General features: G+C 33.9%; 1 long non-coding RNA gene across 1 annotated transcript; it reads left to right on the plus strand.

Moving 5' to 3' along the window:
* Positions 1–5,044: 5,044 nt before the first annotated feature.
* On the plus strand, positions 5,045–10,879 carry LOC142617506 (uncharacterized). Its single transcript, XR_012840983.1, has 3 exons — positions 5,045–5,277; positions 5,398–5,500; positions 6,889–10,879. It is a non-coding gene; the product is annotated as an uncharacterized LOC142617506 (long non-coding RNA).
* Positions 10,880–20,545: the final 9,666 nt, after the last annotated feature.

Raw genomic sequence — 20,545 nt, forward strand, 5'->3', positions numbered from 1 at the left:
CCGAATCAACCCAGCAAAACAGAAGGAAAAACTCTCACCCACACCTAGGAATCTTTCCTCACTCTAGCAAGTTGAGCAAGCTTGTGGGCAGCTCTATTGTACTCCCTTTTCACGAGTTTGATCTTCTAGCTTGACCAATTTAAATATTTAATGTATGGAAAAGTTTATTGAAAATATTTACATAAGATATATATTAGTACATTATTAATGAAGAAGTCAATTTGGAAAATATATTATAAAAAAAAAACCAAACTTTTAAATTAGAATTTGTTTAAGAATGCCAAACATACTATTATCGGAATTTTTTTTAATGTTATATTACCTAATTGAAATAGAATAGTGAGTTTTAGTCGGTGTAAATTAAGATACTAATTTTATCTTCAAGTGAGTTCTAATTAGTAACGAATAAGGGATTTAGATGCAAATCTCACCAACACTAGAACCTCCAACTAAAGGGTGGATCTATGCCCAATATGTTAACCACTAGGCTGTGTGCTTGAAGTTGGGAATGAATGGAGAACTATCTATTATACGTATTATAAATGTTGGGTCTTCAAACTGAATAATGCACGTCAGCACAAACACATGTCCATTTCTCCAAATATACTGTAATGACACATTACTCTTTTCTTAAAACTAAAAAACTCATAAAGAGTTAAAAATTACTATTCATTTACTTCTAAATTCTTTCTTTTCTTTTCTTAAAAATATCATTTCATTTTCTTCTAAATCCCTTATAAAAATCAAAATTTAACCCCTTTAATTCTCTGTTAACATATAATACATGTACTATGAAATCAAAATTTTACATATAATTCTAATATAATGAATTTTAAAAATTGATGCAATTTCTCTCAGTATACTACAATGACAAATGTCATCTAATTAAATAGTAATTAGCACATGTGATACACGAAAAACGTTATTGTAAATTTTAAAATTATACATTTAATATCACATAAAATTATATTCAATATTACATACGAAGTCACATGGATTGTATTGGTATCACATATTTCCAAAGGTAAATGAAAGAATTACATTGTCTAAAAATACCAAATTAATATTTAGATAGCAACTTTACAGACAAATGATGCTGAAATAGTTTTCTATCTCTTCATTTGGTTCAAGCTCCTAAAACGACATATGATGAGATATAAAACTAACATGCCAAATAAAACTAAAAAGCATTATAAAATACTTGCAATCTGTAGCAACTGTACAGAATCTCACTACATTATAAGTGGCTACTAAATTTAAGTTTGTAAACTTTTGTATAGCTCCTAATATTTAAGTGTTAAAACCCTTAAAACCCTTTTGTAGGAACTTCCAATCATACTATGTATTTCTTTGAAGTGATTAAAACCCTCCATGGCCTTTGTACAATTGTACCACCATATTTATATGGCTAATTTGTATAAATAAATAAAAACCCAATTGTTATGGAATTTTCTAATATGAAGTTCCAAATATACACTTGAAAAATCCCATCTATAAAATTATAAGACAATGCCTATCAATTAAGAAAGTACTATGCTATATGGCCTGTTTGGCAAGAGATTTCTAGTAATATTGTTTAAGTTTTGTGAAAATACGTGTAGGTAAAAAAATTTGTGAAAATACGTGTTATGGTTTTTAAACAACAGTTTTCCCAAGTAAAACTAAAAACCAAGTATTTAGTCAAACAAGTAGGGGACAAGGCCACTTCAACTTTCCCAAGTAAATAAGTGGAGCATGCTCTAATATTCCAAGATTATCAGGCCAAAGAAAAAAAGCTTAGACTATATAATATATAGTGATATGCAAAAGCTAAGTTGAATATGAAAATAACTATACACCACAAGACTCTTCATATAGAATCCTCTTCATAATTTTTTAAGAAAACAAATGAATCGATCATTCAAAAAAAGAAAACTATGCATCAAATAATTCAAGTATAAAATTCAAAGAAAAAGGCATAGGAACTACAAGATTTTGGTTCCAGAATAAACAAATAAACCAAACAATTGAAAAATAAAATTGAAAAGAAAAAACTTCTTAATAGATATTTGGAACAAATTTTACCTGGATTTGTAAATGCATGATTAGTATGAATTTCGGAATAATTTCGAAGGCAAACTTATAGCTGCAAAATTGCCAAGTTGGAAACATTCATCTGAAAGATCAATATTCACATTAATTAGGCAAACACAATATAATTATTATGCTTAACATTAAGGGGGGAAAAAGGACTAGAGTCAACAATCTTGGTGTCTTTGCATGCATTGATGGGAGAAATTGCCCATGAACTTGAAGAGGAAGTGTATCCATCAACAAAGATGGGGAGGATGTGTAGTTGATAAATTAAAAAACTAACATTCATTTGGTAGAGTAGTTGGGAGGGAGGATTTGTATTCTTGCATATAGGGATAATGATTTATTTAAGTCTTTAATACTATAACTTAAGAAGAGAATCAAAAGGCTAGAGTAATCTCAAACGTCAACCATTTAAGTTGTTCCTTTCTTTTTCTTCTTATTTTTAGATATATATATATATATATATATATATATATATATATATATATATATCCATTAAAGTTATGGGTTATTTTTCTAGATCCAATAAAATTTAGAATTTTCATGATACATATATATATATATATATATATATATATATATTTTAAATAAAATGAATAAGAAATTCTATTTGCGTTTGTATTTCATGCAATACTTTAGTAGGTTATTTAGTGATTGATTGTCAAGAATTCATTTAATTGTTTGTATTTAATAAAATTTAAATTCTACAATGATTAAATTTTGCCTAAGATACTTTGGACAAACTTTATCATTATGATCTAAGATAGGAAATTTTATTCTAGCATAATTTAAATGGCCAAAAGGTGAGGAACACCTCTAAAAGTTGCTCAAAGATTTCATGATGATCTGAGACTCACCCTCAACGACTGCATTGGCGACACAAACCTCCAAGTAGAATGTAAGGGCTCTTCTAGCAGCTAGAGCTTCAAACTCTTCCACAAAATGGGGTAGAGGAAAAGTTTGAGACATAGTTGCCGTGACTAATCCATGATTATTCCTTCATGTAGTGTGTTTTGTCCGGTTCTATATCTTGTTGAGGTTTTAGCCATAAATTAAAAGAATTTTATGATTTTGATAGTTATACCTCATTTTTGTTAATTTCCATCAATAGTTACGAGGATAAATAAATATAATTAAACTTAAATTAAAATCTAACAGTGTGATTAGATTAATTTTGGAGCTATGTTTTTTTTTTTTTTTAGAATACTAAATATTTTTAATACACACAAAGGGAGAGGGGAGAAGATTTTAAAGAAACCTACAGTAGTATATATCCAAAAAGACCTTTTTTGGAGCTATGTTTAAGATCATGAAATTCTCTTTAATTCGACCAACGGAAAAAATCAAGCTTGAAATTGAATGAAATATCACTTAATTAAGGAAAAATACCAAATTTGCATTTAATTGTGAAAAAACAGTACATAATTTTCTATAGAATGTATGTTAAATTTTAGCATCATTTTCAAGAAAAATTGGTACTATTTTTTTTTTTTATAAATAGAAAAATTGGTACTAAATATAGCATTTGATTCTCTTTTATTAAGAATGTCATTATGGTTTGAATATCAAATTGATTAAAGAATTTAACTGCTTTTCGTAAATTGGGTACCTGTTTTTATTTAGGTCCACTTATACCTGGTCATATTTGGCCCTACATGTAGTTTATGTAGAGATCAAGCTTCCTTACCTGCACTTAGTCATATTTGACCCTACATGTAGTTTATGTAGAGATCAAGCTTCCTTACCTGCACTTAGTCATATTTGACCCTACATGTAGTTATTAGAGATCAAGGGCCCAATTAATTTTGTTTATGTGCAGGTTCTAATTTGTTAGACAGGTGAACTAAATCCTGTCCCAATTACTAAATAAACTTGATCTCTAAGTCCCATAGCAATTAAAGCATGTCCCAACTGCTAGAAAAATCCCATATCCTCATACATGTGGTGTGATCTCTAATTGTTGTGTGGATCCCCCACAACAATTAGCACCCCCTTGGGAGGCACAAACCCAAAGGATTCTTCCGGTGTCCCACGGCTGCGTCGGCTGGTCTCAACTCTCAACCTTTACCGAAAAACCGCAGCCAAACCAACACAGAACATCCTCCTCTCCCTAGATTCTACCCGAAACCCATTACAGCAGTTATAACCAGCCCCAACAAAGTTACAAAAACAGTGCAAAGAACACAAAAAGCTCCCACATTTCCTTCATAAATCAGAAGCCACAACCATATCACCCCTCAAAAGCACCAAAACATCAACCATTCTACCCTCCCAAAACAGAACCAAAACCATCTATATCATCCTTCTTCTTCTTCTTCTTCTTTTTTTATTTTATTTTATTTTTACAAGAACAAGACAACCCTCAAAACAAAGCCAAAAATCCCAGAAAATCCTACTGTTTAGCTTCATAATCAAAACCAAAAACCACATAAAAATCCCTCCTTTCTCCATTTACCCAAGACTCCAACACACAACAGCAGTCACAACATAAGCATCAAACAAGACAAAGAAAGGAGAAGCTAGAGAGAAGCAGAGCAGAGACAATACCAGCAGAAAACAAAGAAGATTCGTAACAAGCCTCTTCCTTTTTAATTAGGCGGAAATCATATTTTAATCCCTATATTTTTAGGTTATTCTCGTTTTAGTCCCTATATTTTATTTTTATTGTTTTTAGTTTCTATCTTGAAAAATGCTTCCCGTTTTGGTCATTGCCGTTATATCGAAAACGGAGAAACCTGATATGGCAAACGGCAGGAATAAATAATACTAAATTAATGTCCACGTGACTTAAATAATAATAAAAAATGTTTTTGGGCAATTAAAAATGTCACGTCAGTATTTAAATTAAAAAATTAATTTATTAATTTTAACTAAATAAAAAATATTAAAAATTAAAAATCATATAAATTAACATTTAAGTGTGTTCTGAAGAAGAACACAAACCAAAAAAAAAAAAAAAAAACCCAAACTCAAAATTCTGATTTCTGAACAAATCAAATTTCAGTCCAAGCACAGCCTAGTTAACTATAAAAGCTAGTTCACGCCCATAACATATAATAGTATAATTTTATATTATATTATATTTAAGGCAAAGCCCTTCCTCGAGTTTTCTGATTCTCATTCTTGCTTTGCCTCCCTGGTTTTTCTGGTCTACAATGGCTGCGTCTCAAGCAAGCCTGCTCCTCCAAAAGCAGCTCAGAGGTCCTTCTCTCTGACCCTTTTTTCAATCACTTGGTGTTTTCTCTAATGTGGGTTTTGTTTAGATTGATGTTTTTTTTTGACAGATTGATTAAAGTTTTTATTTTTATTTTTTATTTATAGATCTCTGTAAAAACCTGGTTGACGACTTCTCAGCTGGTCTGGTTGACGAGGACAACGTGTTCGAGTGGAGCGTATCGATTATTGGCCCCCCTGATACTCTCTAGTCAGTGATCCAGTTCTTCTTCTCTAAAGTTTGAAAATTTATAATTTTTTTAGCCTTTTCTTTTAACGATGTTTGTTATCAGAGCTTTGACTGAAATTAGAGAATTTAAGTTTGTTTTGTTCAGAATTTTGAGTTTGGGTTTTTTTTTTCTTTTTTTTTTTTTTAAATTTCTGAGTTTGTGTTCTTGTTCAAGACACTTAGATCTATGATTTTTAGTTTTTAATTCTGTTTTTAATATTTTTTATTTAGTTAAAATTAATAAATTAATTTTTTTTAATTTAGATGCTGCCGTAGTATTTTTAAATGCCAAATTTTTTTTTTTAAATTATTTAGGCCACGTGGACATTAATTTAGTATTATTTATTCATGCCGTTTGCCACGTCATTTTTCTTCGTTTTTTATGTAACGGCAGGGACTAAAACGGGAAGCTTTTTTCAAGGTAATAACTAAAGCGGTAAAAATAAAATGTAGGAACTAAAATAGGAATAGCCTAAAAATATAGGGACTAAAATATGATTTCCGCCTTTTAATTATTATGCATTTCTTTTGCCCTTTTGGATTTTGAAGACTTAGGGTGCGTTTGTTTCGACAGTAAAGCAATTCCGGAAAATGTTTTCAGCATTTGCGGGTGTTTGGCAACACCGAAAATTTTGGTCAAACGGAAAAGAGGAACCATTGACCGTAAAATACACCCTCCCCACCCGGAAAATATTTTCCATGTCTATTTTACCTTCAAATTGAGTTTTCCGTTGGAAAACAGAGAAAGAGAAGGAGAGGGAGAGAGCAACAACCCACACCAGAAAAGAGAGAGAGAGAGAGAGCTAGAGGGAGATCGCCAGTGAAGCCAAGATCACGCCGTCCTCAACCCAAAGGCCCGCCGTCGAGCTCTCGCAGGGCGAGATCGAGGCGCGATCTCGCGCCGTCAAGCTCGCACCGGGCGAGATCGACGCGCGATCTCGCACCGTCGAGCTCGCGCAGGGCGAAATCGAGGCGCGATCAACGCGCATGATCGCGCCGGCGAGATCGATGACCCACCAATCTCACTCTTCCTCCTCCCTGTCTCACCTCCCTCTCTCAGTTTAATTTGATTTGGCCATGGTGTTTTATTTGATTTTTGTTTGTTTAGAAGTTGATGGATTGTAATGTTCTATTATAAAATTTGTTTGGAATGTGAGAAAATGGTTGAGAAAATGGTTGAGAAAATGTGAGAAATCAATAAAAAATTTACATTTTCAGAATGTTACCAAACACTTGAAAATATTTTCCAAAGTATTTTTTAAAATGCCACCAAACATCTAAAAATATTTTCCTTTCCTGAAAACATTTTTCGGAATTGCTTTATTGTCGAAACAAACGCACCCTTAACTCTACTCTGTGTCTATTACCAGGACAAAAGAGAATGGAAAAGGAGAACAATCAAAGGGAAAGCAGAGACTGAAAAACGGGTAGCATCTGTCACCTCTTTCATTTTCTGTTATGCTAAATAAATCTGTTTTTTTATTTGTAGAATTACATGCTCACACGTTATATTAGCTCAAGCATTCTCATGTAAACACACCCGGCCATACACGTTCATCTTCACAAACACACCACGCAGTCATAGCAATACTCAATCCGAAATTACAAGAAGCCCAATGTACTCACACCCTTAAACAAAGATCCTTTCAGCCCACATTCAAACAATATAAACTTCAAATCCAAGAACAAATGAACTTCGGCCCACTTCCTATTCCTATTCCACCACAAAGGCCCAACCTGCAACTTCCCAAATTACATTTTCGACCCCCCAATTTCTCAAAATTACAATTTAACCCACAAATTTTCCAAAATGCCTTTCCAATCCCTAATCTTTTCAAAATTACATTTTGATTCCCAAATCTTTCCCAAATTGCACTTTGACCCCTAAACTTCCACCAAATGACGTTTTTAAACCATATCTTTCAAAAATTACATTTTGATCCCCAAAGATTTCATAATATTACAAAGTAGCCCTAAACTGCCTAGAATTGCGTGTTGATCCTTAAACGCAATTTCAATCCTTGTTTTGCCAAAATAAAATATTTTTCTTAAAAATAATAAAATTGTCAAATGAAATTGTTTTCATATTTTATAGAATTTTCTTGTTATTTTTCGTACCTTTGCATGAGATAAAAAATGTTGGTAAAAGAAATTGCATTTGGTATGTTATGCTATAGAGTGAAGTAAGTTTTACATCATTTCCCTAGGCATTTTGCTTTCTTAGTAAATGCCATGCAATCACATCTTTAGCTATGTTTGTTCTATTTTGCTTTCTAAAATAGATTGTTTGCATGCTATGCAACTACATTTTTCTTTTTAAAATAAATTGTTTTATTTTAGTTATGTGGGTTTATATTTTATGTTAGAAATCTATTTGTACTTACTTTTTTATTATAATTTTTTAAAATAACAATTTAAACATAATTACATATATTGTTTAAGTGGGTGTCTAGAATGATTGTCCTAGTTGAGTTGGACTCAGTTTTTGCTTTCTGAGACCCCTGACATTAGGAGTGTGCAAAAAACCGATAAATCGAAAAAATCAGCCGAAACTGACCGAATTGAGTCCAATTTTTCAGTTCGGTTTCGGTTTGAATTTCTAGAAATCGAAATATTTCAGTTTCGGTTTTGGTGCTAAATTTTTTCACCTAGAAACCAACCGAACAGACTGATGTATATATATATATGTGTGTGTGTGTGTGTGTGTAAGTTTAAAACATAATAGAGTGAAAAGCTTAGTGGAATGACACGCATGTTTTGACCTTTTAATCACAAGTTCAAGCCTTCATGCTACAAGTTCGAGCCTTCACGCTACCCTCAATAATATAAAAACCCTGATTCTAGCTGCTCTCCTCCAATTTTCTTTTCCTCTCACAAACACATCACATACCTTGCAGCTTTTTCTTTTTTTGATATACACATGCCCTGATCTTATTTTTCTCATTTCTTCCAGCACTGATTCTCTCTCTTGGTTTCTTGCTATGGGTTTGTCTTTTCAATTTTGTTTCTTCCAGCATCAATTCTCTCTCTTGGTTGCTTACTATGGGTATGTCTTCTTGATTTTGTTTTAAAGAAACTTTGTAGCTGCTATCTTTTTTTGTAGATGGTGGCTTAATCTTAGTTTGGGTTTTGTTGAAACTTCTGCTAAGAGAGAAGAAGGGGCAGTCAGGAAGAGAGAAGGCTTGAAATTGAACCATCAAGGGAGCCAAACTTGTTCCTTCCACTCAATGACAGAAAAACAACCTTTGACCAACTGAGATAGTTTTCAGGACCAATCAGTGGTTGAGAAATAAGGACAACATCTGTAGGTGGAATGAAGTAAGGGCTTGATGGATTGGTATTTGCATCCTCCATTGGAGGTGCTTGACTGGAAGGTCTCTAATTCGCAATACTAGAAGAATTGGTGGGAATTGGATCTGATTCTGAGGTTGTGTTGGTAGTGGAAGCCGTGGATGAGCTATTTAAGTTCTGAGACCCCTGACATTAGGAGTGTGCAAAAAATCGATAAATCGAAAAAATCAGCCGAAACTGACCGAATTGAGTCCAATTTTTCAGTTCGGTTTCGGTTTGAAAATCTAGAAATCGAAATATTTCAGTTTCGGTTTTGGTGCTAAATTTTTTCACCTAGAAACCAACCGAACCGACTGATGTATATATATATATATGTGTGTGTGTGTGTGTGTGTGTAAGTTTAAAACATAATAGAGTGAAAAGCTTAGTGGAATGACACGCATGTTTTGGCCTTTTAATCACAAGTTCAAGCCTTCATGCTACAAGTTCGAGCCTTCACGCTACCCTCAATAATATAAAAACCCTGATTCTAGCTGCTCTCCTCCAATTTTCTTTCCCTCTCACAAACACATCACATACCTTGCAGCTTTTTCTTTTTCTGATATACACATGCCCTGATCTTATTTTTCTCATTTCTTCCAGCACTGATTCTCTCTCTTGGTTTCTTGCTATGGGTTTGTCTTTTCAATTTTGTTTCTTCCAGCATCAATTCTCTCTCTTGGTTGCTTACTATGGGTATGTCTTCTTGATTTTGTTTTAAAGAAACTTTGTAGCTGCTATCTTTTTTTGTAGATGGTGGCTTAATCTTAGTTTGGGTTTTGTTGAAACTTCTGCTAAGAGAGAAGAAGGGGCAGTCAGGAAGAGAGAAGGCTTGAAATTGAACCATCAAGGGAGCCAAACTTGTTCCTTCCACTCAATGACAGAAAAACAACCTTTGACCAACTGAGATAGTTTTCAGGACCAATCAGTGGTTGAGAAATAAGGACAACATCTGTAGGTGGAATGAAGTAAGGGCTTGATGGATTGGTATTTGCATCCTCCATTGGAGGTGCTTGACTGGAAGGTCTCTAATTCGCAATACTAGAAGAATTGGTGGGAATTGGATCTGATTCTGAGGTTGTGTTGGTAGTGGAAGCCCTGGATGAGCTATTGAAGCTCTGATACCATGTTAAGAAAGTGTTCTAAAGAATACTGGAAGGAAATCAGTTTCACTGAATTGTAAATTGAAAAATGAGAAGCAAATATTAATTTACATTGTGATTTGGTCTTATATACACGAAGCAATGAAAAAGAGGGAAAGAAAATATCTAAACTAACTAACAAACTTTAACCGTCTAATGATCCAGATAATAACAGCTGTACACCACTTAGATTAGTTCATACGTGCTAACACTTGCATGCTACGACATCGTTTTAGCTTTCAGTTTCACTTTCTTCCTTTTAGTCGCAACTGTGTCGTTTTGCCCTATTTTAGCCTCAGTGCATTCCTTCAAGCCTTCTCTCTTCCTGACTGCCCCTTCTTCTCTCTTAGCAGAACTTTCAACACTCCCTCTCAAGTCAGGAACCATAAGTTCAGTGACTTGATTATCGGCAGTCTGAAGCTTTGGTGAATAAATATCTAATAACCCTAAGCAAGCAATTAACCTGCTAAAAGCTGGAAGTCCCGATGCCTTTGTAAAGATATCTGCTATTTGAAAATAATTTGAAACATAGAATGTTTTGATCACCCCTTTTGTTATCTTGTCCCTCATCAAATGGCAATCAACCTTTATATGTTTCGTCCTTTCGTGGAAGACTGGGTTTGCTGCAATATGCAGTGCAGCTTGATTATCACAAAACAATTGAGCACTAATTGGATAATCAACTCTCAAGTCTCTTAACAACTGAGGAACCCAAACAATTTCACATGTTATGGTGGCCATTGCCCTGTATTCTACCTCTGCTGATGACCTAAAGACTGTGCTTTGCTTCTTAGACCTCCAAGAGATTAGAGAATCACCTAAAAACACACTATAGCCTGTGATTGATCTTCTGGTATCTGGGTAGCCTGCCCAATCCGCATCACAAAAGGCTTTTACTTGCATATTTGAGCTACTAGAAAAAAACAAACCTCTGCATAGTGTCCTCTTCAAGTACTGAAGTATCCTATTGACTGCCAACAGGTGAGGCTCTCTTGGTTCAGCTAGAAACTGACTCAATCTATGCACTGCATAGGTAATGTTAGGTCTAGTCAGGGTGAGATATAACAATCAGTCAATTAGTATCCTGTACTGACTAGCATCTGAAAGGAGTTTACCAATATCCTTTGATAAATGCAAGCTATGTACCATTGGCGTTCTGACTAATTTAGACCCCAAAAATCCTGTATCTTTCAAAATCTCCAAGCAGTACTTCCTCTGATTCAAACTGATCCCCTTTTCACTTCTAGCAACTTCAAGACCTAGAAAATATTTCAGAGAACCCAAATCTTTCAAACCAAACTTAGTATCAATTAGGAGCTTCAAAGAACTAATGCAATTAGGATCATTACTAGTGAGCAAAATGTCATCTACATAGACTAGCAAAATTGTGAAAGAAGATCCTATAGTGTAGGTAAAAAGAGAATAGTCAGCCTTGGATTGGACAAAACCAAAATTTAACAATGTATAAGAAAACTTGGCAAACCATTGCCATGAAGCGTACTTTAAACCATAATGGCTCTTGTTAAGCTTACAAACGAAAGGAACAGAATGAGGAGAAGTCGAATGAGAATTAGAGTGAGAAACACACTCCCCCTTGTTGTGAAAACCAGGCAGAAGACTCATATAAACCTCCTTATCCAAATCACCATGGAGAAAGGCATTATTAATATCCATTTGATGAAGAAACCACCATTTCACAGCAGCCATAGACATGATCATTCTGATAGAAAATGACTTAGCTACAGGAGAGAAAGTGTCAGTGTAATCAAGGCCCTCTCTCTGAGTATAACGCTTAGCTACTAAACGAGCCTTGTGTCTTTCAATGGTACCATCAAACCTATATTTGGTTCTATAAACTTGCTTACATCCAATAGGAACTTTATCTGGAGGAAGAGTGGTTAAAGTCCATGTGTTTGTGAGTTTAAGGGCAGCAATCTCCTTATCCATAGCAACTCTCCAATCAGGAGATTGGACTGCTTCAAAAAAGGTTGTAGGGTCTGGTGAAGAAGAATCAACAGCTAGGACAAATTGTTCCTGATTACTCTTTTTCAGATACTTCTTTTTAACAAAATCTTGTTTTTCCTTGCAGACACTGTTTTTGTAGATCAGATTCCTATTTCCTCACCTCAATCTGATTTGCCACTTCTTACTCCTGATCATGCTTCCGAGACTGACATTGTTTCTATATCGGTTCCTAAGCCTACCTCTCCCTTACACCTCAGAAAATCCTCTAAACCACATAAGCCTCCTTCTTGCCTACAAGATTATTCTTGTAAGTATGTCACATCAAAACCTTTGTCTGGTTAGCCTTATGATATCTTTGCTTGTCTTACTTACTCTAATCTTAGTAAGAATTATAAGCAATTTGTCTTAGCTGTTGATTCTTCTTCACCAGACCCTACAACCTTTTCTGAAGTAGTCCAATCTACTGATTGGAGAACTTCTATGGATAAAGAGATTGCTGCCCTTGAACTCACAAACACATGGACTTTAACCACTCTTCCTCCAGGTAAAGTTCCTATTGGATGTAAGTGGGTTTATGAAACCAACTATAGGTCTAATGGTTCCATTGAAAGACACAAGGCTCGTTTAGTAGCTTAGGATTATACTCAGAGAGAGACCTTGATTACACTGACACTTTCTCTCCTGTAGCTAAGTCAGTTTCTATCAGAATGGTCTTGTCTATGGCTGCTGTGAAAGGGTGGTTTCTTCAAATGGATGTTAATAATGCCTTTCTCCATGATGATTTGGATGAGGAGGTTTATATGAGTCTTCTGCTTGGTTTTCACAACAAAGGGAGTGTATTTCTCACTCTAATTCTCATTCTCCTCATTCTGCTCCTTTGGTTTGTAAGCTCAACAGAGCCTTATGGTTTAAAGCAAGCTTCAAGGCAATGGTTTGCCAAGTTTTCTTATACATTGTTAAATTTTGGTTTTGTCCAATCTAAGGCTGACTATTCACTTTTTACCTACACTAAAGGATCTTCTTTCATAGTTCTACTAGTCTATGCAGATGACATTTTGCTTACTGGTAATGATCCTAATTGCATTAGTGTTTTGACGTTCCTACTTGATACTAAATTTGGTTTGAAAGATTTCGGTTCTTTGAAATATTTTCTAGGTCTTGAGGTTGCTAGAAGTGAAAAGGGGATTAGTTTGAATCAAAGGAAGTACTGCTTGGAGATTTTGCAAGATACAAGATTTTTGGGTCTAAACCAGTCTGAACACCAATGGAACAGAACTTGCATTTATCAAAGGATGTTGGTAAACTCCTTTCAGATGCTAGTCAGTATAAGAAACTAATTGGTAGATTGTTATATCTCACTCTGACTAGACCTGACATTACCTATGCAGTGCATAGATTGAGTCAGTCTCTAGCTGAACCAAGAGAGCCTCACCTGTTGGCAGTTAATAGGATACTTCAGTACTTGAAGGGACGCTAGGCAGAGGTTTTTTTTTTTTTTTTTTTTTTTCTAGTAGCTCAAATATGCAAGTAAAAGCCTTTTGTGATGCGGATTAGGCAAGCTGCCCATATACTAGAAGATCAATCACAGGCTATAGTGTGTTTTTGGGTGATTCTCTAATCTCTTAGAGGTCTAAGAAGCGAAGCACAGTCTCTAGGTCTTCAGCAGAGGCTAAATACAGGGCAATGGCCACCACAACATGTGAAATTGTTTGAGTTCTTCAGTTGTTAAGAGACTTGAGAGTTGATCATCCAAGTATTGCTCAATTGTTTTGTGATAATCAAGCTGCACTACATATTGCAGCAAACCTAGTCTTCCACGAAAGGGCAAAACATATAAAGGTTGATTGCAATTTGGTGAGGGACAAGATAACAGAATGGGTGATCAAAACATTCTATGTTTCAAGCCATTTTCAAACAATAGATATATTTACAAAGGCATTAGGACTTTCAGCTTTTAGCAGGTTAATTGCTTGCTTGGGGTTAATAGATATTTACTCACCAAAGCTTCAGACTGCCGATAATCAAGTCACTGAACTTATGGTTTTTGACTTGAGGGGGAGTGTTGAAACTTTTGCTAAGAGAGAAGAAGGGGCAGTCAGGAAGAGAGAAGGCTTGAAGGAATGCATTGAAGCTAAAACAGGGAAAACATGGCAAAATGACACAACTGCGACTAAAAGGAAGAAAGTGAAGTTGAAAGCTAAAACGATGTCGTAGTATTTAAGTGGTAGCACGTGTAAATTAATAATTGCTTCTCATTTTTCAATTTACAATTCAGTGAACGCGATGGCTTGAACTTGTGATTAAAAGGCCGAATCACGCGTGTCATTCCACTAAGCTACTCGCTCTATTATGTTTTAAACTTACATAAATATATATATATATATATATATATATATATATATATATATATATCGGTCGGTTTCGGGGTGAAAAAATCCAGCACCAAAACCAAAATATTTCGGTTTTTAGAAATTCAAATTGAAATCGAACCGTACTGAAACCGAACCAAAAAATTGGACTCAGTTCGGCTGGTTTTTTAGGTTTACTGGTTTTTTGGGTTTATTGGTTTTTTGCACACCCCTATTGAAAACAGGGTCTTTGTTGGTTTTGCTTTTCTTGTTAGTTGTACTACAATTGTGTTTCTATTTGATGAAAAAAATTTCTGCTTTTTTTTTAATTGCTTTTGTTTCTCACATCCTAAACACTAAAACTTGACCGAGCAGAACCGAAACCAAATGTAATCGGTCAGTTTGGCGTCCCTTCCTTACAAATCAGTTTCGGTGCTCAAAAATTAAAACCGAAATTTTCAGTTCAGTGCAGAAATTGCATTCAACACTGACCGAACCGATTACACCCTTACCTGACATGATGCAACTTTTGGATATAGCATGGGCTTTGTTTGTTATTTGTTTGCTAAATAACATTGCATGCCTTGCTATATTATTTAGTAAACAAAATTCCATGGCTTGTCCACAAGGGTTTTGGTTGCTAAACAATACAGCGTGCCTTATTAATCAATGCCAGCAATTGCTAATAATGGCATCAATTACTATATTATTTATCAAACAAAATCCCATCATGGCTCGTTCACAAGTTGCATCATGCACTTGTGGACATGGCATAGGTTTTGTATGCTAAATAATATAGCATGCCTTATTAATCAATGTCAACAATTGTTAAATAATGGCAACAATTGTTATATTGTTATATTATTTAGTAAACAAAATCTCATGGCTTGTTCACTTCTTGCATGATGCTCAAGAGATCTCACAATTGCAAAAGTTGAGTCTAATTCATCTAAGGCAATTTTTGTACATATCTATATAGACCATACATGTAATTACTAATTAGCCTTGAATTATTATTTCAAAAAGTAAGCACAAATAGAATTTTCACATAAAACATAAATCCATATAATTAAATACTAGAAACATTCAACTATTTTTATATACATAAATATTCAAATATACAATTATAAATGAATATATAAATAATATTTGAGAATACATAACTATTTGTTTATAAACCTGTAACTATCTGTTTATAAATTTTTAGAAGGAAAATCATAGATGAATTCATAAATTTTAGTGCTCCTCAATATTGAATAGAAAAAAAAAAAAACACTCAAAATCGTTAATTACTACAAAAATATTGTCGAGATATCAAAAAATTTTAAATTAAAAAAAAAAAATCAAACAATCTTGCAAATATAATTACCATAATACAGTTACTTTAAGATCTTTGCAGACTTGCAGTCAAGTAAAGATGTTGAAAGGGAGAAATTGACTCGGAGGAGTAGGGAGTATCTGTATTAGTGTCACTTGCGCATAGGGAGTAAATAGGATATTTTTGGAAAGTTTTAGTTGTACCTAGTATTAACCCAAACTTCAAGCGTGTCTTTGTATTTTATCTTATGTTTTATTTGTCAAGGGGGACAATTAAACTTACATAAATATCCTATAAATATCCCATTTCTACACTACCAATATTCTAAGTTTCCTTCTTTCATGGGAGAGGTAATGGCAGCTATGTCCGCAAAAGGGCCACTAGATGAGGATAGTGAAGAGGCAGAAACTTTAGCATGTAAAAGGGCTGTGGAATTTGCCATTGATGCAGGATTTTCAGACTTGGTCATCGAAGGGGGATAACGCAGCGGTTATGAATTCACTTTCGAATCCTGGGACTAACATGTCTCGGCTTGGTTACATAGTTCAAGACATCCAGTGGCTTGCGATAGGACTTAGATGGGTATATTTTAGTCATGTGAATCGAGGTGCTAACGCTGTGGCACATTTACTAGCTAGACAAGCGAAAAATGTAACTGAGGATATGATTTGGATGGAGGATACCCCCCACCAGTTGTAGAAGCTATGTACTTTGATTCCATGCACTTACCTGAATGAATGATAAGGTCGTTTTCAAATTTTTTAAAAAAAAAGTTTCCTCCTTTCATCAATAAAATTTTCATATTACTCTTTAAAAAAATGATAATAAAAAGTTTTTTCCAATACAACTGTTCTTTTTTGAACCGTTGAACCTAATTACATGAATAATCTTCCCTCTAGTCTTGTTTTATATTTAATCTTGACAAGCAGTCCCCTTCAAAAAAAAAAAAATGGAACTTAATTGTGAAATACTGCAAGTTTGATAACTTGGAGTATGGCTTGGACCTATCCTCAAGTTGAATCTGTAATTGGGCTATGGCTCCCAAACCTAAGAAAATCCTCCTATCCAATTTTTATTTGACGTTAAATTACAAAATACACTATGTTCTTGTCTAGGATTAAATTTAGTCAAAGTAGAGTTGAAAGAAAGAATAAATAAATAAATAAAATAACCACTTTTCAAGAGAGAATGTGAAAGAGAATATTAAGAAATTTATAGAAAATAATATAAGAAAAAAAGTAAAAATAAAAAATAGAGCAATAAACGTCAAATTATCCAAGTCATATTATGTAATAAAATAATATTATATTCTTATATACAATCTTTATAATGCAATATGATAAAATAAATGTAATAGAAAAGAATAAAAAAGATAACAACTTAAAAACACAAAACTTAATCACATTAACCCAAAATAGAGTTTCAAATAATACAAAAATTCATCAACATGAAGTAGAGATACAAGAAAAATATAAAATAAAAAAAAATCCCCCAAAAATGAAAAAAAAAAATGAGAGAGAGAGAGAAATAATCTTTTGTGTGTTATGAATAGAATGGAAAAGAGAATTGTAAATTCATAGTAAGAGGAGGGGAATAACAAAAGAAAAAAATCAAGGAAGATAAAGGGATAGAGGAGATGTGATATTAAGGTAGATAGTAGTGGGAAGATGAAAATATAAAATGGATGGAAAAAATTAGAGAGAGCATAATAATAAGTTGGGAAATTAATAAGAAAAAATAAAAATAAGAGAGAGAATGTTGAAAATGGGTGGATGATGTGGCATAATAAGAGCGTAACAACAATAAATGTTATGCTTCGCCTTTCATACATATTGCATGGGCTCGAGCATGCCCATCAACACTTTGTGGGTGCCCTATCCATATGCACCCTAGGGTGAGTTAGGTGCTGTTATGGTAACACCTAGGCAGTGTAGCCACGCGAGTCCCCCTCCCCCCCCCCCCCCCACCCCCACCCCCACCCCCACCCAACTCTTTTTTTTTTCTTACTAAAAAAAGAAAAGAAAATGGGTTGATAATGTGGTTGTTGATGTGACTCAACAAGAACATAATAACAATAAATGTTATATATATATATATATATATATATATATATATATTTATCATTTCTTGCAAGCTATATTTTTCCTTATTAAATTCAACATTTTTTATTTGTAAAAGAAAAGTGTTACATCCATAACATTTTCACAACAAATCATAGATGGTAAATTGTTATTGATTCTAATTTGAATTGACCACTTAAATTACTTTTTTACTTACTAATAACAGTCAATAACAACCTACTATAGCATTTCTCTTTGTCAAATATGTAAAATGATCGATTTGGATACTCGCAAGTCCTAAGAGTATGTGAAATGATTGATTTTGATCTCATGGCTCATTAGTGGCCAACAACAGAAATAACCAATAATAAAACTATTAAAAAAATTAAGCTCAATTAACCAATTATACTCAAAACAAATAACCTGGTCCTTTAAAAAAAACTGCTTAGGAGTATCAGTTATTGTCATTGAGGATTCTCAATTGTTCTTTCTCTTCTTTAATTTTATAGGGAAACAAACAAAGATGGGGAGGGTATTTTTCATCTTTAACTGTAAGTGGTATAGTCTAGCTCAACAAGTGAATTCAAAAGTGAATGTGGTGCACACAAAAGCAAATTTGTTCATACTTAGAGCATTCGCATTGGGCAAGGTAAATGGTATATGTTGAGGAATTTTAGCATCGAAGCAAAAAAAAAAAGCCAACATCCGGTCTTGTATTTGTCTTGTATCCTAAAAAAATTTAGAATTGTGCTATAGTACCATCACAAATTTGTGATGGTACTATAGCACAATTGTAAGAGGAAATAATATTTTTTTATTCATTCCTCTCTCCTCCCACTCTGTTTCGCGTCTCAATCTTTGTCTCTCTCTCTCTCCGTGTCTCATTTCTGGCTTTTATTTATGTTTTGAAATATATTATTTTATTGTGTAGATATATTATTTTAATGTGTTGTATTGTGTCGGGAACGTTTTGCGACAAGGGCCGAAAATGCGAGAATGACTCAAATCTCCCATTGGGTTCTTTAGAAGTATTTATTGTGGAGAATCAAGCCCAAAATTTCAAATGTATAATGAACCAAAGGCTAATAGTGCTTTGACAAGAGAGAATCAAAAGTGCAAAAAAGCATAAAAACATAACGGACTTGAAACTTCAACCCACAGTCAGCAAGAAGGGGAAATTGAGAGAGGTTGTGAGGAAGAGATGGAAAGTTCCCCTATATCCATGTTTCCACCCCTAAGGTTCATAATTGTGAGAATGTTTCCTGGCCCATTGGGTTTTTTCTCTCAAGTTTCAGCTCTATGGGGAAAACATGGTTCAATAGGTCTGAAACTTTGACCCACAGTCAGTGAAAAGAGAAAATTGAGAGAGGTTGTGAGGAAAAAAGGGAAGGTTCCCTTGAACCCATATTTCCACCCCCAAACTTCAAAAATGTGAGATTTTTGACTGGCTGAATGAGCTTGCCCACTTGGTAGCACGTATGTGTTGGGCTCATGTAAAAGGTCTGAAAGGAACCGACCTCAATTTCTCCCATAAGTCGCATGGGCTTGGGTCATACTTAAAAGAATGAAATAAAATATAATACATAAATTAAGCCCACAAGGAAGTCAGGCTTTGTTGAAAATGTGTCGCGAAAATAGGTATCAACATATTGTAAAATAAAAATTGGGATGTTGGGTGTATTGTAAAATTGTATAGTATAATTTATAAAGTAACTTTTTGAGATGGTAAAATAGAAGAAGATAGAATTTCTGGATGGGAATGCTCTTATCACCAAAACATATGGTAGAGGGTTTTTATGGGAGTCAATCTTGGGTTTCAATAGTTTAAGGTAATAAATGTAATTAGGCTGAAAGATTAAGGAACAAAAACGTAATTTGTCCAAATTTTATTAACAATGAGACTGATTCTGGGGCTTCGTACGTGACCCATATGGCATATCCTAATTGAATCATAAGTTTTAGATGGCTCCAGCTTGAAATTTGAATCTAAATCTTAATTTGGCCCATCTTGTGCTCCTTTTACTAGTTTTGAATTGATGCCTCATTACCTTGTAAGGTTTATGTCTTGCTGTGCTTTGGGCTTTACCAAGTAGAATGTTTAGCCCAATTTTTCTTTAGTTACCCTTATCCAGGCTTGGTCGGGTTGTTGGACTTGGCTTTATTGTTTATATATGTTTCAACCCTTCTCATCATATTGGGCTGCCTGGCCTGCTGTTTTTCAGCTGAGCTGCATAGCTAGCCCATCAGTGTTGTTTCTTCGATACGTTGGGCTTCGTTACCTCATGGACTTCTTCGACACTCCTTCCAAGCTAAGTAGCTAACCTACTCCTCACTAGTTAAAGAGTCGGATACCTTGAATTCTTGATAATGGAGCTGACAAAATTTTAGGGTCAAACTTTTTCATAAATGATTGAGTTTATGAGTTGTAATTAGTGGAAATAAAAATGGTGGTTGTGGTTGACTTATGTGAAGATTCTGTAAGTGAATAAGTTATGAAGATAAGTTGTGATTTCATAGAATAAGTTATGAAAATAAGTTACAAATCACAACTTTTTTTTATAGATGTGAGTTTTAATCTATGGATAAATCAAATGGTGAATGAATAGGATAAAGCTCTACATTTTGCAATAGAGATAACAAGAGAGGACTTATGGTAGAAGTCAACATAAGTATATACTACTTGTGGCGTGGACATTACACGTTAATCTTGGAAAATATATAAAGTGCAAATAATTATAGTTTAGTGTGAAAATTGTGAGTGAATATATACATAAAATGGAGAAAGAAGTGTTATATGAGTTAAGATTTGGTAGTTCAAATGCTCTCATATAATAGCTGGATATAATGGATGCCCTTAGGGCAAT

This window comes from Castanea sativa, chromosome 11, assembly GCF_040712315.1.
Source record: "Castanea sativa cultivar Marrone di Chiusa Pesio chromosome 11, ASM4071231v1".
Taxonomy (NCBI): Eukaryota; Viridiplantae; Streptophyta; class Magnoliopsida; order Fagales; family Fagaceae; genus Castanea; species Castanea sativa.